Raw genomic sequence first — 22,840 nt, forward strand, 5'->3', positions numbered from 1 at the left:
CACACACACACACACACACACACACACACACACACACACACACACACACGCCAGCTCCCCAGCCCCACCCCAGACATGCATACTCATTAAATGTTAGCTGTCGCAGTTATTACCGTTGCTTAGGTTCACCCCGTGAATGCGAATTTGGAACCAAGACCACCAGCGCACCGTCAGCTGGTACCACCACCACACTGCCTCTGGAAGCAAAGCACTCTGAGGAGCAAGTCGGATGTGACAGGGGTCAGTCCGTGCAGCGTAAGAGAGAGCCACGACTGTCCCAGCAGTGGCTGTAGCGTTAGCCCACCAGCTCATGGCTACTCCGTGTTATTGGCCCCAGACCTCCACCCACCCCGGCCATTCCCCTGTAGTAATCATTTGGAGAGAAGCCTTGAAAGATCACTGGTCTCCAGGCCTGACAGTTCTTCCTCTTTCTCTTTGTCATTGACTCTACAGCCTTTGACCTCTAAGCCTTAAGGGGCTCAGAGAGTAGTGAAACGATGTAGACTTCCCAAGGCTCCTTAGTCTATGGGCTTTGCTGCTAAGCTGCTTTGTAAACCTCAGGGAAGTAACTTCTTTTCTCTAAACCATTGGTTTCTAATCTGCAAAGACAGAAAACCAACATCCATTCACGGCTACCAGGTGTTTAGGCGCACGTTCGTATTGTTAACTCGTTTGCTCTGTAAAATGAAGGAGTTGGACTATGTAATTTCTGCGTCTCTTCTGGCAAAGGTTTCAGTAGTTGCTTTCAAAACCACTCCAGCTCTCAGCCCAGGGAAGGCGCTGTGACCTCACAGAGAGAACACAGGATAAAGACCCAGGCTGGCCTGGGTTTAAACCTCTGGTCTGTCATTTCTCAGCTATGTTGACATTGGGCAAGTCACACGGGTGCTCTGAACCTCAGTTTCCTCATCTACAAAATGGGAACAATAATATCTCCCTTGTAGGGCTGCCTGGAGGATCACATGAGATGGGTGTGTAGGAGCCTAGCGCTGCACTTAGGAGAGAGTAGGGCTGCAATGTGGGTTCCTGCCTCCTTCCTTAATTACCCAGATTTGAGGATGTCTTTATGCTAATTATCTCTGCTAACCCCTTTAAGGTTTTTGCTCGGGTTTTGTTTGCGAGAAGGAAGCAGAAAGTTGCGTCTGATGGTCTAAGAGAATGCTGATGACAAAGGTTTCATTTCTGCAGCCTATGCTCCGAGCCAGTGTCGGATGGTCATCACCACAGATCCGAGCAAAATCAGCCTTTCCCTTGAGACTCTGATGCCCAAGAACAAGTATATTCCTTTCCAAACTTTTTTATTTTAATTTTAAAAGTTCCCCTCCACTGTGCTAGGTGCAGCCCAGAATCTGGGTCACTTTCTCTGAGAGGCCCTCTTTGACACCCCTGTGTATAATTCTAACCCCTCTCCCACCTCTGGCCACTCCCCATTCCCCTTCCTGCTTTGCTCTTCTCCATAGCACTTATCACCACACAACAAACACACCCACACACGCAGTTCCCTAGAATGTAAGTACTGGGAGGATTAGGGCTTGTAGGGGCTGTGTGTTCACTGCAGTGTCTCCAGTGCTGAGAATAGGCATTAGTAGGCAATAAATAGTAAGCATTAGTAAGCTCTAAATAAAATGTGTTGGAAGAATGAATCTGAACCTGAGTCAAAGCCAAGCTGGCAGTTATGGCCAGATAATAATAAAATACCACACGAGCCCCTCATTTCACAGTTTGCAAAGCCTTCTCACAGTATCTATTTGATCCTGTGCAGAAGAACTTCTGCATTTTCTAGGTGAAGAAACTCAGACATGAAGCATCTCTGGAAAACAGAGGAAGCTCTCCTGGCCTCCTGGCCTTGAGCAAGTCACTTCCCTTCTCTAATCTCATGAGAAAATGACAAGATGTGGACTGGTTCCCTTCTGGGGCTCAGACTTTTAAATTCTTAAATCCTGTGACCTGATCGTTAACCCTTTAAGGACTGACTCAAATGATGTTGCCCATAAACCATAATTGCAGAATCAGGACAAGTTGAAACCTCTGCCCATCTGATTCCATTTCCAGTCTTCTTTCAGACTGCACTCGACTGGGGGACATTGCAGGTGGGTCTGCTGAGACACAGTAAGTTCTATATACCAATGAGTTGTGGTAGTTGTTTTTGTTATAGGGTCAAAGCAGACAATTTATTTAGTTTTTAAACTATTACTCTGCCTTTGGCTGGGTTTCCACTAGGCTTCTAACTCGACTGTCCATCTCCAAGCTCTCCTCTCCAATCCATCTTACACACTGCTTGGAAACTAAATGAACAAACCTTGTTTTCAGGAAATCAAAAACTTTCAGTGGCTCCCTACTGCCTACAGCATACACGTAGAGGGGTTAGCCTACAATTTGAGGCCTCCTCAATCTTCTCCTGACCCTTTCAAACATACTTTCCTACCCCACCCTGCTTTGTTGCACAAGAATTCCCTGCTCCAATCAATTCAACTCATTCATTCAATAACTATGTATTACATTTCCTACTATAAGCCAGACACTCACAGCTCTAGGCGCTGCTGTGATGATCAAGTTCTGTCCTCAAGAAGAATATTTTCTAGAGGGGAAAATGTTGGGCAATAAGCAAGGAAACAAGTTAACAAGATTATTTCAGATAATGATAAGACGGCACTTGTGCTTTGGTAACGGTAGCATATACAATAGCTCAAACAAAGCAGGATGCAGTGGTAGGAAGGTGGTGAACAATCTTAGATCCTGTGATCAGGAAGGTCTCTTTGTGGGGCCACATTTAGGGAAGACTTGAGTGAGAAGAAAGGGACAGCCACGTGGAGACCTGGGAAGAGGGTTCCAGGCAAAAGCGAGAGCAAGTTGCAAAGGCCCTAAGGTGGCAACAAGCTTCACATGTGCTCAGGGTGGAACGAAGGCCAGTATGGCCAAATCAATGTGGACAAGGAAGAGATTGGTGGGAGATGAGGTCAAGGAGGTAGGCAGGGGTCAGCTCAAGCAGAGCCTGGTGAGGAGTCTGGATTTTATTCTAAGTATATGGGAAGCTGTTAGAAGATGTTCATAGGAGAGTGACATGATTGATACATATTTTAAAACATGACTCTGGCTGTCGTGTGGAGAGTGAGTTGTGGACAGTACAAGAAGAGAAGCAAGGGGACCAGTTTGGAATCTTTCTTCACTTAATCTCTGGTTACTTGTGTGTGTATGTGTATCCATCAGTAAGTGCTGAGATAAATTTCTGTTTTGATGGCTGTGTTCTGCCTTCCCCTATTAGATGATTGATTCTTCAAGGATAGGGTAGGTACACCAGCAAAACTGTAGGACAGAATGGCATGTCAGCTATGAGCACCTCCAGAATCTCATTTATTAGTGACACCCATCAGATAAGTTACTGACTTCTGTGAGCCTCAGCTACATAACTGAAAAAAAAAAAAAAAAGAAGATGGGAGTGGAGGTGTGATTACCTAAATAATGCATGTAAAGTGCTTAGTACATACAGTTCCTGGCGTATAGTAAGCCTTCAATAAATCATAGCTGTGGTTATTATTTGCAAGGCGGTTGTGCTGCTGGTGGCTATGACTTTGGGCAAGTTTTTTTCCCCTCTTTGAGTCTCAGTTTGTGCATCTGTAAAATGGGTTGCAGACAGAATTCAGCTCTAAGATTCTCAATGCCTCTGTTCTATTTGTAAACACTTTAGAATCCACTTTAAATAATGTTGCCCAAAACCCATGTGATGTGATTTATTCTTCATAATGTTGCACCGCCCTCTGTTGGACATACTCTGCCAGCATACTTGTTGGATCCTTAAATCAGCAGATGCTTAAACAGAAGCCCAGACCTCCCTCGCCTATATGCTGACAACTGTCTCTTCTTAAGTAAGATCTCTCTCCATATAGCTACGGATTATTTTTAAAACAACAAAAATAAGGTGTTTTTTGCATTTTTAAGTTCTGTCCCTACTTTATTCCATTTTTAGGACTTTGTAAAAGTTTAGGATTTTAAAAATTTATCTATTTTAACACAATTTCAGACTTACAAAAAAGTTGGAAGAATAACACAAGAATTAACACTATATCTTCACCCAGATTCCCCAGATATTTACAATTGATCGCATTTGTTTTATTATTTTCTTTGTCTCTGCACACACAATACATGCACACATACATACATATGTAATACATACATATTTTTTCTGAATCATTTGAGAGTAAACTACAAACATGAAGCCCTTTTATCCCTAAATACTTTATTGATGATGATGTAATATTATAAAATCTTCAGACTTTATTCAGATTTCTCAAATTATCTCGTCTCTTTAGAGCAGAACAAAATCCTACATCCCATTTTACATTGGGTTGTGCTGTCTCTTTACTTTCCTTTACTCTGGAATAGTTTCAGATTTTTTCTTTATCTTTTTTTTTTTTCAGTATTCTTGGCTCACTCTCTTTTTTTTTATTCTTTTTATTATTTTTTTGGCTGCATTGGGTCTTCATTGCCGCGCACAGTCTTTCTCTAGTTGTGGCGGGCCGGGGCTTCTCTTCATTGCAGTGTGCGGGCTTCTCATTGCAGTGGCTCCTCTTGTTGCGGAGCACAGGCTCTAGGCGCACAGGCTGCAGTAGTTGTGGCACTTGGGCTCCGTAGTTGTGGCTCACGGGCTCTAGAGCACAGGCTCAGTAGTTGTAGCTTAGTTGCTCCACGGCATGTGGGATCTTCCCAGACCAGGGCTTGAACCCGTGTCCCATGCATTAGCAGGTGGATTCTTAACCACTGTGCCACCAGGGAAGTCCCTCTGTGTCTTTCAAGACATGGACATTTTTGAAGACCACAGGCCAGATATTTGGTAGAATATGCCTCTATTTGGTTTCGTCGGATGTTTCCTAATAATTAGATTCAGGTCATGCATTTTTGGCCAACCCAATACCACAAAAGTTCGGGTGTTTTTTGTTTGTTTGTTTGTTTATGTAGGATCTTAGTTACCCGACCAGGGATTGGACCAGCGCCCCCTGCAGTGGCAGCCCAGAGCCCTAAACACTGGACTGCCAGGGAATTCCCCGTGGCTGCAGGGAGTGGCTGTTGAGTTTAAAAACAAAAAACAGGGGCTTCCCTGGTGGTGCAGTGGTTGAGAATCCGCCTGCCAATGCAGTGGACATGGGTTTGATCCCTGGTCCAGGAAGATCCCACATGCCACGGAGCAACTAAGCCCATGTGCCACAACTACTGAAGCCCGCATGCCTAGAGCCCGTGCTCTGCAACAAGAGAAGCCACCACAATGAAGAGTAGCCCCCACTTGCCGCAACTAGAGAAAGGCTGTGTGCAGCAACAAAGACCCAATGCAGCCAAAAATAAATAAATTTTTTTTAAAAGTATGTGCTTAGGAAGGGTATGCAATAATATACATTAGAAATTATTATAATCATGTATTTATTTGTTTATTTGCATAAACAAACACTTGGGCTCTTTTGAAAAGTACTGATGCCAAGACCCACCCCTAGAAATTTTTATTAAATTGAGATATTGCTTGCATATTAGTATTTTCTTAAAGCTCTATAGGTGTTTCTAATAGGCAATCAGGATTGAGAGTCATTGATTTCTACTCTGCTAACTCAAAAAAGAATATTAGACAAATTACAGAGATTCATAAAAATACAGTAAGATAAGATGAATTGCAAGACGGGAGGGACATTCAATAGGAGAAGGACACACATCAAGTCTCATAGGCTTGCTTTGAATGGGCTATAAATTTGTTCTAACAAACAACATGAAGATAATGAAATAATGTTAAAGACAGAGACCCAATTTTAAAATGATATGTACAAGGTAAAACTACACTGCGTCTAGAAAAAGATGAGAAGAAATAAACTAAAAAAGGTGTCAGTGGTTGCATCTGAATGGTGACATTATGAGTGATCTTAATTTTTTCCACATTTTTCTTTTAAATTTATTTATTTATTTTTGCTGTGTTGGGTCTTCGTTTCTGTGCGAGGGCTTTCTCTAGTTGCGGCAAGCGGGGGCCACTCTTCATCGCGGTGCGCGGGCCTCTCACTATCGCGACCTCTCTTGCTGTGGAGCACAGGCTCCAGACGCACAGGCTCAGTAGTTGTGTCTCACGGGCCTAATTGCTCCGTGGCATGTGGGATCTTCCCAGACCAGGGCTCGAACCCGTGTCCCCCGCATTGGCAGGCAGATTCTCAACCACTGCGCCACCAGGAAGCCCCACATTTTTCTTTAATGTCAAAATTTCCTTTAAAAACTCTGAGGTATTTTTAGTAATTAAAATGTTTTCAAAATATCAATATAATTAAAATAATTTTCTTTTGCATAGCACTTAATTTGCAAAGCTCACATTATCTCATAATAGTAATATGTAATAAGTAAGTGATAATAATGATTTATTGAATGCTTACTATGTGTCAAGTACTATACTATAAGCTTTACATAGATTCTCTTTTAATCCTTACAGATACTCTTTAAGGTCGATACTATTATGAACCCCATTTTATAAGACAGAGAAACAGACTCAGAACGGTTAATTCACTTGCCCAGTTTCAAACAGCTTCTCAGTGTCAGAGCAAGGATTTTCCTCTAAAGCTTTAACATCTAACCACTAAGTACACTATTGTCTAATTGCTAGGAAAAACAGGTACTCTTATGCAAACTCCACTAAATTTAGTTATTTTGCATGCTGTTTGTTAAAGGTTTTTTCCATATCAGATGAATGTTTTATATGAAAAATACTTTGGTATGCTTTGATTAGTAGCTTTGAAAATGAAATGAAAACTCTTGCTATTACTTTGGTTGGTAGCTTTCCACCAACATTCAGGCACGGGCTTTTTTTTTAAAAAGCAAAGTCAGAAAATAAATGACAATCACTAGGCAATATTCAGTAATTTTTATTTATAATAAGGATTATAAACATGATGCGACATTTTAAAACATTTATAGAACAGTCGTTCAAAAGGAACTCAAAGGATGTCTTTAATTCTTTTCCCATGCATCAAGACCAAAAACTTTTACTGAGATCTGTCTAAAAGGCTTAGGGATAGAAAAACAAAATCTAAAAGTCTGGTTTGGTTTAGTGTAGTTGAGTTTTAATTGCTTTTGTTTTTAAGAAAAAGAATTGGAAAAATATGTGGGCTGTCCACTGTGAGTTATAGAATAAGCAGAAGGCTAGGGGGTCAGGAGCCCCGGGTTTTGGTTGTCACTTCCCCTCTCTGGGTTTTTACTTCCTTATTTGTAAAATGAAGGGATTGGAACAGACAATCTCTAAGGAACTTCTCAGCTCAAAAATTCATGATTTTACAACTGGATTGTCCTGCCTTGTTCTGTATTACCTGAATCTAAGGAACAGCAGAAGCGGCAGCCCTCTCCTAGTCCTGAGACGGTGCCAGTGTGTTGTTGGACAGTAGAAGAGAAATGAATCAAGGCGGTTTCCTCCCTGTCAACCCTCTATCCACTGAGGCTGCTCTCAGCTCTAGCTAGAGAATGGAGGCCCCAGAAAGAAAAGAAAAACAGGGACGGAAGCTGAATAACTGGATTTGAAGAAGTAAGAGGAAGGAGAAAGCGGAGGAGCAGAAAGAAAAAAGATGTCCCTTTTTGTTAAGGATTTTCATATATTTAAACATCCCAACATTTTGTAAGCAAATCAAAGTTTACATGATATATTCTGGTATTCCAAAATGGATATAGTAAGTTTAGATCTGTAAAGAGCCCATTAAAAGTACTGCATTTATTAAAAGCTTTTTCTTCCCATCACTGGTAGTTTCTAGAGCTGCCCTGTCCAAAATGGTAGCTGCTAACTCCATGCGGCTGTTTAAAGGTAAATGTAAATTAATTAAAATGAAATAAAATGTAAAAGTCAGCTCTTCAGCCATAATAACCACGTATCAAGTGCTCAATAGCTACATGGGGCTAGTAGCTACCGTACTGGGCAGCACAGACATAGGGCATTTCAATTATGGAAGAAAGTTCTACTGGACAGCACTATTCTTGAGGGTTTGATTAAGGGGAAATGGAGTTCAGAACATCTGAGAGAAGATTAATTAGACAATAGGAAAATGAAAATGATGCAAATAGGCAGTTGTTAATAATTATAATAGTTCCAGCTACTGGATTTCCCAATTTATATGCATTCTGTCACTCACTCCTTAAAATTTCCTCATGAGGTGAATACACATTATACACATTATGGGTGAATACACATCCCCATTTTACAAATGGTAAAACTGAGGCTTGAAGAGATGAAATTGCCTAAGGTCACATAGCAAACAAGTGCACCCAGTTTACACAGCACCAGACTCTGTGTCTATTGCCTCCTTACCTCAAGTTTAAAGGACAAGAACCGCTGGCTTGTTGCTGTAGATGTGATACATGCTGTCCTAGGCACAGGGGACACGGTGTGACCAAGTCCCCACCCTTAGGGCAGGTGAGAAACAAGGAAGGAGTAAGCAAGTAAAGGCATCATTTCAGCCAGTGACTGATGCAAAGAAGTTAATAAAATGGAGTAATATAGACATGGGGAAGGGGGTCCTGGAGGCTGTGTTGGGGAAGAGGCCTCTCTGAAGGGTGGCATCGGAGCTGAGACCTGAACGATGAGGAGGCACCAGCCCTAAGGAGAGCAGAGGCATTGACAGAGCAAACACCCTGCTGCAGGACAGAGCTTGGTGAACCAGAAGACCAGCAAGGACGCCAGCCTGCGTGGCCGTCGCTGAGGACAGAGCGGAAAGCATGGGGGGTCTGCAAATGGAGAGTCAGCAGTCCCTGCCTCGAGCTTCCTCAGCTGTGGGGAGAGAAATAAACCCAAAGGGCCGCCCAGGCAACTCTCGTCACTCATCTCCACTCTGACCTCCCAGGTGGAGCCACCCTTCCCTTTCATCTTACCCTAATGGTGCTTAATCTTCTAACTGGTCTCCCCGCTTCCACCAACACCCCCTAGAGTCTGTTCTCTACTCAGCAGCCACAGTGATCCTGTTAAAATCTAAGTCGGTGCACCCTGCCTCAGCTCATAGCTCTCCGAAGTGCCCCATCTCACTCACAGTAAAACCCAAAGCCATTGTGATGGCCGACAAGGTCCTATGCGGTCTGCTCCCTGCTACTTTCCTGACCTCATCTCCTCCTATACTCTCCCCTGCGCACTCCATGCCAGCCACACTGGCCTCCTTGCTGTCCCCAAACATGTCAAGCCCCCTCCTGCCTCCATCCTGCTCTGCTGGAACACTCCCTCCCAGACCTGCCAGTTCACTCCCTCGCCTCCTTAAGTTTGGGCTCCAATGTCACCTTCTCCATGAAGCCTTCCCTGACCACCATATTTAAATTCAAACCCCTCTTACCTGCACCACTTTTCTCCCCGTCACTTATCCCCTTTGAACATGCTATGTTTTTTCTTATATTTCTTACATGCATTTAGACTGTGTGTTGTCTGTCTCCCATCTAGAGTTTACCCCTTCCCTGAGAGCAAGAATCTTTGCTTTGTTTCCTGCTGGATCCTTCGCCCCTAGAATATGCACATAGTAAAGAGCTCAATGTTTGTATTTTTTGATAAATGTAGAATGAACATTGAGCTCCACTCTCTTGGGAGTCCTCTTCCAGATTTGGGGTCTATCTCCTGGCACAGTAAATGTGGCAGAACCCCTTTCTCCCTGTGACCCCCTGATTTTTGTTATTGGTCACAGGTGATTGATATTAAAAATAGTTTTTTAAATATTTAAACCAGTGACACGTCTCAGTTTAAAATTTGCTGGCCTCTCCCCAGCCTCAGGCACAGACACTCTCTAGAGCAGCACGGCCAACAGAAATAGAATGCAAACGACATATGTAATTTTAAATTTACCAGTAGCCACATTAAAAGAAGTAAAAAAGAAACAGGTTAAAAGAGTTTTAATAATGTATTTTATTTAACTCAATAATCTACATATTGTCATTTCAACATGTAATAATTATTTTTATAACTTTTAATTTCTTTTTATTTATTTATTTAAAATGTTTATTTATTTATTTATTTATTTTGCAGGTCTGGGTTGCGGCTCGGGAACTCTTAGTTGCAGCATGCATGTGGGATCTAGTCCCCTGACCAGGGATCGAAACCAGGCCCCCTGCATTGGCAGCACGGAGTCTTACCCGCTGGGCCACCAGGGAGGTCCCCATCAACATGTAATAATTATTAATGAGATATTTTACGTTCTCTTTCCATACAAAGATTTTCACGTTCGGGGTGTATTTTACACCTACAGCACATCTCCACTTGGACCGACCACATTTCAAGCTCTCGAGAGCCACATGTGGCGAGTGGCTACAGCCAGCTCTGCGGTCTCTGGAGGAGAGGGTATGGGGTCCATGGTGCCAAAGCAAGAGCTTTGGGTCTCTCACCAAAAGTGTTGGTAAAAAAAGCTCGCATAGGGCTTCCCTGGTGGCGCAGTGGTTGACAGTCCGTCCGCCTGCCGATGCAGGGGCCACGGGTTCGCGCCCCGGTCCGGGAAGATCCCACATGCCGCGGAGCGGCTGGGCCCGTGAGCCATGGCCGCTGAGTCTGCGCGTCCGGAGCCTGTGCTCCGCAACGGGAGAGGCCACAGCAGTGAGAGGCCCGCGTACCGCAAAAAAGAATAATAATAATAAAGCTCGCATCAGCAAAAGCTCCAGAAGCAGGCAAGCCTCTTTCTTTCTCCTTCCCTCAACCCCTGCCCTCGGCCACTTTAGGCTCTGGGATCTCCCTTGGGTGCTGTGGGTTTCTGCTCCTTTCAGGGCTCTTCCACTTGGAGGCATCCCCCCACTCCGTGACACTCGTGGGACCCACTAGGGACCCAGACTCTCTGCAGTGGGGAATGTCCAAGGTCAGCCCCGTCCAGCAAGGGGAGGGACGCGGGAGAACAGACCCTCTCTCCCAGCAGCCCTGGGGACAGAATGCACACATGGGTTCCTCTTCTTCAGGGAGAGCAATTGCGCACCCAGCCCAAGGAATGGGGGATGGGAGAGGGAAACAGGCCCTTCAGCTGGAATTTCTGTTCATGCTTCTCTCCAGGAAAAAAAACATTCTGGAGCAATTTTGGCTTTCCTCTCTTACAAGTCAGGACAGTTGCCACGTTCCCAGGGTGAAGTTTTCTGGACTTCAGCCCCCCTTCCTATACAGCTCTTCCCCCAAAGGCTCTGCAACATGGTCCTGTTTTGCATCTGCAGCTTTGCTTCAGCTTGTGAGCAGGCTGTCTAGTCCCTAGGCCTCTCACTTGCTGACTGTATTTTTATCACCCTCCCCTCAACCCCACATGCTTATTTCTGCCTTTTCTTTCGCCCCTCCAGGCTCTGCTGTGGTTTTTGATGATTTCCCCTTTGTTTAATCATTCTGGTGAAATTGGACTCAAAATAGAAAGCAAGAGAGTGCTGACATGGGTGGAAAATAGATCCTCTAGAACAACTTCAAGTAACAACATGCTAATCGCTGTCCCTTAAATATCGCCAGTCCACACACTTCTGGACATGGTGTCACCTCAAAAGCCAGGGGCAGCCCTTTCACTCCTCGGACAGCACACGTGTATTAGGGTTCTACGAGGGACAAGGTTCTATTGCGCCAGGCTCTGGGGGAGACAGAAGTGGGTAGGCTGTCAAGGCTTCTGCCCCAAAGGTCCTTGTACGGAATAAAGACGATGCCTGCTCTGAGCTCAAAGCTTTCAACTAAGCTGTAAGGAGGCAGGGGTCTCATGGAAGAGGGGCACTTGAACTGGGACTTGAAGGATGGAAGGATTTTAAGAGGCAGAAACAACAAGGAACTGCCTATTTTGCCACCAGAGGAAAGGAAGTGTAGAGGCAGGGAGTGGGAGAGACACACCCATTTGACAAAGCAACTGGCTTTTGCCTGATTGGTCTCTGCTGGTGCTGGACGGATGGCTCCAAGTTTTTGATATTCTCCCTGAATGGAAGGGATATGCCAACTTCCATGCCCAGGGCTCCTGTCCATGTTTCCAACACTAGGGCTTTATGGCTCTGAAAGCATCCGAATGAGACAGTTGAGGGAGGAAAGCCTGAAGAACAGAGAGGTGCCCTGGAATCCTCGCAGCCGAGCTGCCATCACCATGGGCGCTTCTGCAGCCTGTGGGCCACTTGGAGGAGATGACAACCTTGAGCTCAGGTGGCTTGAATTACTGAGCTGAGGCCTCCCTGGAATTGTCCCAAGGCCACTGCCCCATGGTCTGTCCTCTTCAGTGTGAGGGGCAACCCTCCTTGTAGTGGATGGTGGAAGATTATTTTCTCTTTTACAAAAACAGAATTAGAGAGAGAGAGAGAAAAGAAGATGTCTCCAACCTCCCCACCTCAAGAAAGTAATTCCTCCTATTTAGAGAACCAATTGATGGGGAAAGTCTGAAAGAGCTTCACAAATCACACAAATTCAGTGCTGGGTTTATTTTTACCTCTTCTGGAACCATCCCCCAAGCTCAACTCCGGCATCCAAGAGAGATCATGCCTGGTCCCCGTTTTAGCGGTACCCGGCACATGCTCCGTCACACCACCTAGGTTTGACTCTTTTTTGTTTTTCCACAGCATTGATCACTATCTGAAATTCTTTTGTTCATTCACTTGGATTCTAGTTGATCGCTGGTCTCTTACCCCGCCCACAACCACACTGTGTCCGCAGAAGAGCAGGATCTGTCGTGGCACTGCAGTATCCCCCGTGTTTTGCAACAGTGTTAGCTTGAAGTGGGCACTCAATAAATATTTGTGCAAGTCCACAGAGGGCCATATATTAGTATCCAACAAACTTACAAATGCACATGCCCTCAACTCACAGTGACTGAAAAATGAGATCAGGAGGGTGAATCTATTTTCCTTAAAGGAACCAAGAGAATCTCGACACCTCAATCATCAACATAATTCATTACACCACTGTTTAGAATAACAAAAGACTGGAAGAACCTAAATGTCTACTTGGTTATGCAATAAGGATGCCACGCATACCTATGAAAGAACAAGGACGTTCTTTGTGAACTAATATAGAAAGATTTCCTGAATCTAATCTTTTTTTTTTAAATTATAGTTTGATTTACCATGTTGTGATAGTTTCAGCTGTACAGCAAAGTGATTCAGACATACATACATATATTCTTTTTCAGATTCTTTTCCATTATAGGTTATTACAGGATATTGAATATCATTCCCCGTGCAATACAGTAGGTCCTTGTTGTTTATCTATTTTTTATATAGTAGTATGTATCTGTTCATCCCAAACTTCTAATTTATCCTTCCCCCTTCCTTTACCCTTTGGTAACCATAAGTTGTTTTCTATGTCTGTGAGTCTATTTCTGTTTTGTAAATAAGTTCATTTGTATCTTTTTTTTGTATATTCCACATACATGCAATATGATACTTGTCTTTCTCTGTCTGATTTACTTCACTTAGTATGATAATCTCTGTGTCCATCCATGTTGCTGCAAATGGCATTGTTTCATTCCTCTTTATGGCTGAGTAATATTCAATTGTAAATATGTACCACATCTTCTTTATCCATTCATCTCTCGACGGACATTTACGTTGCTTCCACGTCTTGGCTATTGCAAATACAGCTGCTATGAACATTGGGGTACATGTATCTTTTCGAATTAGAGTTTTCATCTTTTCCTGGATCTACTCTTAAGTGAAAAAGCAAAGTACAGGACAGTGTTAAAGTATGCTGTTAATGGTGGGGAAAAAAAAAAAGAGAGGCAATGTATTTGTATTTGCTTGTTTATACAAACAACATTTCTACCAGTTATCAAAAAACTCTTCAATAGTTATAAGGACAATCTACAGGGAGGGGAACTGCATTACTTGGGAGCAGGGAAGTTTTTGTAACTTTTGAGTTTTGAACCATAAGATTGTGTTACCTATTCAAAAATAAAATCCACAACCATATTTATTTACAATATATATTGATTGAATAAATTGATGAATGTAGTTCAGTTTCTCTTGGTGGCTTTCAGGAAATGTAAGCCAGTGTCCCTCCCATTTTCATTCACAGGCACAACCCTGGGCCTGCCCTCACTCTTCCCCTCCATTCCTCTCCCCTCCACTAAAATAAAGCCAAATTCCTGGAGGCTGGGCCCCGTAGGAGCTGTCTCACTTACTCACTGGAGGTGTGTGAAGGACAGGTAAACAGTGGCATGTGGTGGCAACCGAAATTCCCTCGTACCAGTGTGTTCGTGTAAACAGAATAAAAGAACGTCATCATGTTTACCTTCTAGGGAGTTTTACAAAAACAACTTTCCTGCTTCCTTAAACTACTAGATAAGAGCAAATAAGCTTGGCTCTGCTCTGAGTCAACTGGCTTAGCTGAAACCATGGAGCCTGGGGGAAATTTGGGGTAGACAAGTGGCAGCAGCCTCTTGTATACCTGGTGTATCCTGGCTGCTGAGAGAGTCCTGTCTGGACTCTGTATCATTCTTGAGCTGATGGAAAAAGGGTCTCTTAGAAGCCACAGTATCCAGAAAGATCAGGGCCAGCTCAGACAGTCCAAACCAATCTCCTGGCCTGCCTCTGAAGGCAGCAAGCAAGGCCAGCTTCGTGGGTGTTCAACCCACACTTAGAAGGAGCCCTGCACTTGGTTTAATATTCTGCTGTCACCATCTTGAAATTCTTACTGATTTTTTAACAAGCAGCCCACCTTTTCATTTTGTACTGGACCCCCCACATTATTTAGTCAGTCCTGCAGGAAGTGTCACAAAAATCCTTGTCATCTCAGGTGTTCTAGTTTATTGTTTGTTGTGAAATATATAGTGTCTGTTCTCATTTATCTCATCTGGGTTTGTCAGATCCTTTCTTGAAAGCCACTTTAGGAGAGCTTGAGGGTCCAAGTACTTGCAAAGGTGGACATGCAGGAGGGGAAGGGCATGGTCAAGATCAAGGGACAGGGTAGGCCACTCCAACAACTTGAGTACAGCCAGACACTGCCAGCATTTCTTTTTATTCCTGGCTCTCACAGGGTACCTAGAATTACTGGTTCACAGTGTAGCTCATCTGAAGAAAATCTTCTGAAGAAGACACAGGGGCAAGGACTCTAATTTTTTTTTGTGTGTGTGTGGTAAGCGGGCCTCTCACTGCTGTGGCCTCTCCCGTTGCGGAGCACAGGCTCCAGACGTGCAGGCTCAGCGACCATGGCTCACGGGTGCAGCCGCTCCGCGGCATGTGAGATCTTCCCGGACCGGGGCACAAACCCGTGTCCCCTGCATCAGCAGGCGGACTCTCAACCACTGTGCCACCAGGGAAGCCCAAGACCTCTAATTTTTGCATTTGTCCTTTCATTCCAGACATATTTATTGAGCAAATAGGTGCTGGACATACAATCGGAAGGCATTTTCCCTGCCCTCATGAGCTTACAGTGTAGTGGAGCCAGGCAATAAGCAACTAAATGAACACAGTGATAAATATGAATTGCAGGAAGTGCAACAGAGGAAACATAATGCCAAGGGAGAATAACTGGTGGGAAATGAGGAGGGCTAAAGGGACTAGGACAGGGTCATTAGAAGAGGCCTCTCTGAAAATGTGACCCTTTGGCTGAGACCTGAAGGATGAACAGAAGCAGCTATGTGTGAAGAAAGGAGAAATGGCAAACCAGGCAGGGGAACAGCCTGGGAAAGGACATTGGGATATTAGCATGTGTGGGAACCTGGCCTGTTCATGAACCGGACAAAGGCCAGAGAACAAGGGGGAGAGTTCAGCGAGAGGGGGCTGGGGCACAGACCTGTTTCTGCAGGACTTGATAGAATCCACTGAGGATCTTGGCTTTCATTCCAAATGCAACAGGTAGTCTTTGAAGACTTGTAAGAGAGATAGTAATGCCATCAGATTTGCATTTTGGCAAGTTTACTCTGGCCTGATATATGTCCCCCTTCACTGGAATGAGTGTCTCAGGAGTGTTAGTGGTGAGAATGGGGGGAAAATCAGTGTAAATGAAGTATACTTTAAAGGGAGAATAGACAGGATTTGATGATGGATTTTGGGGGGGGTGGGTAAAAGAGAAAGAGATGTCAAGGATCCTGACCCATAGGTATCTTGCATGGAAGACTCAATGGCCGCAAGTGACATTTACAGAATTAGGAGTAAACAGATTTTGGAGGTGAGGAACAAGATTAAGAAACCGATTCTGAACATATTAATTTAGATGACTGTGAGATATCGGAGTGGAAATGGCTAACTCCTCCCCACTAGACAAGTGAGAGGGAGGCTTCTGTCCAACGGCCCACTCGGAGGGACAGGATGGTCAGAAGAGAAAGATGGAGCCTGGCTTCCTATTCCCTGTGAGCCACTGGGTCCTGGTCCCCACCCTGAAACTCCAGGACAGACTCTCCCTGCAAGATTTGGAATCATCAGTGGCCTCTCCCTCCTACCCCCACTCCACCCTCCCAATTGCCTCAGTTTACCACCTGATATGGCACTCATGCACAGAATAACAAGGTTTAGGACAAATGCTCTGTAAGCAGCAGACGTGTGCCTTGTGGAGGGGTCATGCTCATTGAATGTGAGCACTAACTTTTTCTCAGAGCAGGGTCCCTGAATCACACTGGCCTGGGAGGCAGGAGCCCTGGGTGGGTAGGCCCTCCAACTACACAGTGCTTGAGGGCTTACAAAGCACTTTCACATCCACTGTCTTATTCTCTCAACAACCTTTGAGACCAGGTGGGGATTATCATTAACCCCACTTTATATTAGGAAGTTCAGAGAGGTTAATTAATTTGCCTAGGTCACACAGGTAATTGAGAAGTCAGTCTGTTTGAAGCCAAGATTGAGGCTCTTTCTAGAAAGCTGTGTCATTTCATGGCAGGGACTGCCCATGTTTAGAGAAAGCTGCCTTCATTTCTGAGATACTGAAAGGCACTGGGAGGGCCCCACTGCCTAAGACACTGCCCAGAACCACAGCCTATTAGAGTTGCAAGCACCCATAGGGATCCTATCCAGTCTCCTCATTTTACAGCTGACAGGAAAAGAGACTCGCAGAGGGAAGGAAATTCGTGGCAGAAGAGGACTAAAACCCAAATCTCTAGCCTAGATCTCTTTCCACTTCCCTCAAGGCTTCCAGGGTTTGGCACCCTTCCATCTACGGAAGAGTCAGCCCTTGTGCTAGGAGAACTTTGTGGGAAAGAAGAGTAACCAGAACTAAAAGGTAAAAGGTTGCTTGGCAACTAGAAATGTGGGCATGTGTGGCACCTGGCATCCATTTACCCTTCTTTCTTGTGTCCTCATCCCCAGGCTTCCTCAAGGAGGACCACTCCCAACCCCTCTCCAGGTTCTGCACCTGGGTGGAATTCATTTCCAGGAGTCCATTTCACTTCCTGCTTTAGGAGTAGGCATGTGACTCAGGTCTGGCCAATCAGAGCATCACATTTCTCTGTCCACAGTGATTGGCTCAGGAATGAGCATGTGACCTAAGCTCAGCCACTCACACTCTCTCCCTCAGGACCCTCAGTCTTAAGAAGACTGCCTCATGGACAGGAGAAATGCGTGGAGTTACTTGTTTTTGCTGCTGCAGCCTGTGCTTTCTAACCTAAATCTTTTTTTTTTTAAATAAATAAATTTGTTTATTTAATATTTGGCTGCATTGGGTCTTCATTGCTGCACGCAGGCTTTCTCTAGTTGAGGCGAGCAGGGGCTACTCTTCATTGCGGTGCACAGGCTTCCCATTGCGGTGGCTTCTCTTCTTGCAGAGCATGGGCTTTAGGCGCACAGGCTTCAGTAGTTGTGGCACGCGGGCTCTAGAGCGCAGGCTCAGTAGTTGTGACACACGGGCTTAGTTGCTCCGTGGCATGTGGGATCTTCCGAGACCAGGGCTCAAACCTGTGTCCCCTGCATTGGCAGGCAGATTCTTAATCACTGCACTACCAGGGAAGTCCCTCTAACCTAAATCTTTTTCTTTTTTTAAAAAAAATATATTTATTTAATTTTTGGCTGCATTGGGTCTTTGTTACTGCACGTGGGCTTTCTCTAGTTGCAGCGAGCGGGGGCTACTCTTCATTGTGGTGCACGGGCTTCTCATTGCAGTGGCTTCTCTTGTTGCGGAGCATGGGCTCTAGGCGCACGGGCTTCAAGTAGTTGTGGCGCATGGGCTTAGTTGCTCACGGCATGTGGGATCTTCCCTGCCCAGGGCTTGAACCCGTGTCCCTTGCGTTGGCAGGCAGATTCTTAACCACTGCGCCACCAGGGAAGTCCCTAATCTAAATCTTTAACCTTCCTGACAGTTCATCCCAACTGAAGACCTCTCAGCAATTAGGAAATCAAGTGATAATATCATTTCTTGTATCTCCTGACAAGAGTGTTTTACTGAGATGTAGCAGCTTCGTTCCTGAGTATTTACTTGGAAAATGAGACTTAGTGCGAGAAAATTCAGCGAACACAAAACCTTTTAATGATTCCTTTAAGTCAGTGACTCTATATATGTGGTCCCCAGATCAGCATCATCAGCATCACCTGGACACTTGCTAGAACTGCTGATCCACACGTCACACCCAGATTTACTGGATTAGGAACTCTGGGAGAGAGGCCAGCAGTCTGGGTTTTCAGAGGTTCTCTCTGATGCCCACTAGAGCTTGAGAACTACTGCTTTTAAACCATTGAGCTCAGTCCCATATGGGTTCACTAAAACATTCAGGTATGAAGAAAAAAGATGCTTTAAAGTTGTGTCTCATTTCAGACCAAACTTTACAGTTTCATTGTATGTTAATCTAAGGAGTTGGAGACATCAGACTTAAGTTCTAATCCTCTCTGAGCTATTTGCTGGTTGTGTGAATTTGGGCAAATGATGTCACCCCTTAAGCCTCAGTTTTCTCATCTGAAAAACTTGGAATAATAACATCTCCTTTATAGGTTACTGTGGACATTAAAGAAGGTAATGACTATAAAACTGCTAGCATATAACAAGCTCTGGATAAATTGCAGCTCATTGTTATCATGTGTATGGAATTAAGGCTACTAATTACTTCTTTAAAAGCACTGACTCCCTTTCACTATCCCATGGTGGCTGAGAACACATTTCCCATGTGTCTGAAACTGATGTCTAGCACACAGAACGGAACCAGAAGACCTATGTCTTAGGCCCGGCACTGCCAACGATTTACCATATGACATGCAATGAGCCGACTTCTATCTCTGAACCTCAGTTTCCCCATGTGTTAAATAAGTTGGTTGGGACTGGATGGGCTCTAAGGTCCTTCTGGGCTCAGACACTCTGAAATTCTAAGTCTGAAGCCTGGAACAGAGTTTTTTTCATTGGTCATAGGAAACATAGTCTTCAGAGCCAAAATGCATCTGGAAGCAGCTATTTCTCAGGATATGTGAAAAGAGAACCACCCCCTAAAAGTGGGCATTAGAGGGAGGCAAATCTTCCCACACAGCAAATGTCTCTATAGATTTGCCCACTTGTCTTGGGGACCACCCCATCCCCTGGGCTGTACCACCAAGGCGCTACCTCCTCACTCAGCCAGGAGAAAGAGTTTCCCTTTCTCTGTCTACTGGTCATTGCTTCATTGCTTGGCTTGAGTTGAGTACTCAGAAACTCTGGCCAAAGGCCCTCCCAAAACAGAAAACAGAGTGACCACTAGCCCTTAAACCTGCCAACAAGAACAAGAAGTTCAATCTCTGCTGGGTTTTAAGCCAGGATCCAGTACATCTCACAAAGTCCCCGCTCTGCTGAAGCCAAAACGGCAGGGCATCAGATCACACCCATTTCATTTTCCTCTTTTTGCTTATCTACATTTTCTATGTTTGTCCCCCTAAACTGGATGTTTATCATTTCTGTTTAATCCTCAAAGCAGTAACTTCACATGGAGACTCTCGTCAAGCCCAGTAATGGTTCTCCTTGGTGATAACAGTACAGTGCCTGGGGGGACCCCATTCTAACACCAGGGCAGTGGATGAGTGGATGTCCTGGGAAAGTCACTCAGCATCCTGGGGTCTGCTTTTCCCTGTTGTAAAGTAAGGGGAAGTTGGACCAGTTCTTCACCTATACTACTTCCCAAGACTGTAACAAGCACCACTCAAGGTTTGGTAGCTGGTGAAAATACTGTGCAAAGTCCTGAATCTAATCCTGCCCCCTCCACAATACAGGCCATCGCCTGGTTTGGGGCAGCTGTTTATGGATGTGAGTAAATAGGGAAAATGTGAACTGACGGATGCAAATCCATTAACAGTACAACCCTGATGTCCTGCTAAGGGATGGGGCATGAATGGGGAGGTCTTGGAAGGCTGCACATACTTCCCCAGACTCCCAACTCATAAAGGACAAATTGGGAAGACAGTGGCAGAGCCCTGGATTCACCCATCTCCTCTATATTTCAGATAAGGACACTGAGGTCCAAACTGGAGAAGTGAGCCCTTAAGGCCACACAGAGAGTAGGTGACCAAATACTGAGCCAGCAACAGCCTCTGACTCTGCTTTTATGGTATGAAAGCTAGTGGGTCCAGGGAAATTGTTTTACTACTAAGTTGGTAGATTAGATGCACCCTTCAGCACGGCAGATTGGGATGCTTGTCAAAACTGAAGAACACCCTCTGGCACCCCTACCCGCTCAGAAGTAACAATAGAGGCCGTGCTGACCAGGGCTGCATTTTTCCCAGGCTGTCTCAGACAAAGGGCTGGCCTGGCCTGGCCTTGTTATCTCTTGGTCTTAATCAGCTCCACTCCATTTTCTGTCATGGTTTATCCACAAAAGACTCTTTGGCTGCCCAACAGGAAAGCCAAGCCAAGGTCCCAGAGTTAGTATGAAGGCCAAGCTGGGACTGGTTTGATGAGAGAAAAATACAATGAGTGTGCTAGGCCTGCAGCCCGCAGAACCTTCAGAAATCCGCATCTCTGCACAAAGAGGCAGCGCGGGGTAGTGAAAAGAGCCGGCAGACAGGCCTGGGTCCAGATTCCAGCTACGTCCCGGCAGCATGACTTTGAATTAGATACTCAGCCTTCTGAGCCTCACTTTCCTCATCTGTAAAATGGGGATGATACCACTGGCCCCACAAGTTGTTGGACTGTGTATGTAACATCTCTAGCTCTGGGCCTGGAAGAAGGGACTCTGAGTATGTTTTCCTGATGCTCAAATTATAGAGTTGTGCTAGTGAAGAATTAGAGGTTCAGCCCTGACCTGTGGGCGGGCATGGCGTGACTGGCAGAGCCCATGCATTGGGTTTGAGGATGACTCTGATGTTCAGCAGCTGCGGCAAATCCCTCCTCTTCTCTGAGATTCAATTTCCTAGTCTCTAAGTGGGAAGCTTAATGCCTTTCCTGCACCCAATTTATGAATGTGCTTCATCTACTATAAAAAATGCCAGTGTTGGGCTTCCCTGGTGGCGCAATGGTTGAGAGTCCGCCTGCCGATGCAGGGGACGCGGGTTCGTGCCCCGGTCCGGGAGGATGCCACATGCCGCGGAGTGGCTGGGCCCGTGAGCCATGGCCTCTGAGCCTGCGCATCTGGAGCCTGTGCTCCGCAACGGGAGAGGCCACGACAGTGAGAGGCCTGCGTACCGCAAAAAAAAATAAATACCAGTGTTACCTCTTCTCATTAGCACATACTGGTATGTAATCAAATCCTCCTGAGACCTTGGGCAAGTCATTAAACCTCTCTGGGTATATCAGTCAGGGTCCCAGCAGGCAACAGATGGCGCATCCAAACTGGGTGATTTTCTTAGAGCATAATAACAGGGCTATTTACAAAGACATGTGCACAAATGCATAGTGCGTATCTCAGGGCTAGTGACCTCAAGGAGTCTTTACTGCCGCTAGGCAATGAAGGAGCAAAGGAGAAGCAGTCACTAGGACCAGAGAGGGCAGCTGTATTGACAGGCCACCTGTTAGGATGCTGTGGCCATCAGAGGAGGGATGCAGCCCATCCAGAGTGCCCTAGCAGGGGAGGGAGTTAAGGAAATAATACCTTTACCTTGATCTCCTCCTGCCGTCCGGTCTCCTGTGTGGGCTTCCCTTTGGTCTGATCAAACTGGAGGCCAGAGAATAAGGGAACCCAGTGATACAGTACATCCAGGGTAGCCTCCCAGGATACAGCACAGAGTGGAAAAGGGTGAAGAGAAGGGCTGGAGGCGCATTTGGCAGGTATCCAGCACACTGGGCATCAATGTCTTTCACAGTTTTTTATTTTTATTTATTTATTTATTTTGGGCCACACCACGCATCTTGTGGGATCTTAGTTCCCTGAGCAGGGATCAAACCTGGGCCCTCATCAGTGAGAGCACAGAGCCCTGACTGCTGGATTGCCAGGGAATTCCCTTCTTCCACAGTTAAAGGAAGGTATTGAAGGAGATGACCTCTCCTTCTATCTCACCCTCTGATAGATTCTCAGCACTTTTTCTAAGCTTCAGATCCAGATCTAGAAGGGTTAGACCCTAGGAGGGAATCCAAGCCCTCTCCTAGGGAGATCTTTAGTCTTCCCAATTAATCAGGAGAAATGACATCCTTTTCCGGCAGCCCCAAATTTAAATTATCGCCTTTGAGGCCCATACTGAAAGCAGAGGGCAAGCCAGCCACAGAGGGAGTCATTCTTTGGATGACTATGTTTTAATATTTATTTTTCTCTTTTAACCAAAGTGAGCCAGGTGCATGTCTCAAATACTAAACAGATGCCCTCTGCTTTCATTCACTGGAAAACATATAATGCAGTAAGGTGTCTTTAGGCCTTATCTTTAGAGATAATAAATTGCATACAAGTGAACACACTGGAGCAATCTAATTTTTTTCCAGCACCTTCTAGCTGACAGTCAGTGTAGCTCCCAGGGGAGAAATCAAAGAGCTGAGTAATCTTGAAGAGACAACAGTTCCCAAATCCCCTTTTCACTCCATCCCATTCCAGATGGGTGATATAAATCATGTGCCTATAAAAGAAAAGATAAGAGAGATCTTCCCAGGGAA

Source organism: Aethalodelphis obliquidens, unplaced genomic scaffold (assembly GCF_003676395.1).
Source record: "Aethalodelphis obliquidens isolate GAN/ISIS:26980383/991018 unplaced genomic scaffold, ASM367639v1 scaffold14, whole genome shotgun sequence".
Taxonomy (NCBI): domain Eukaryota; kingdom Metazoa; phylum Chordata; class Mammalia; order Artiodactyla; family Delphinidae; genus Aethalodelphis; species Aethalodelphis obliquidens.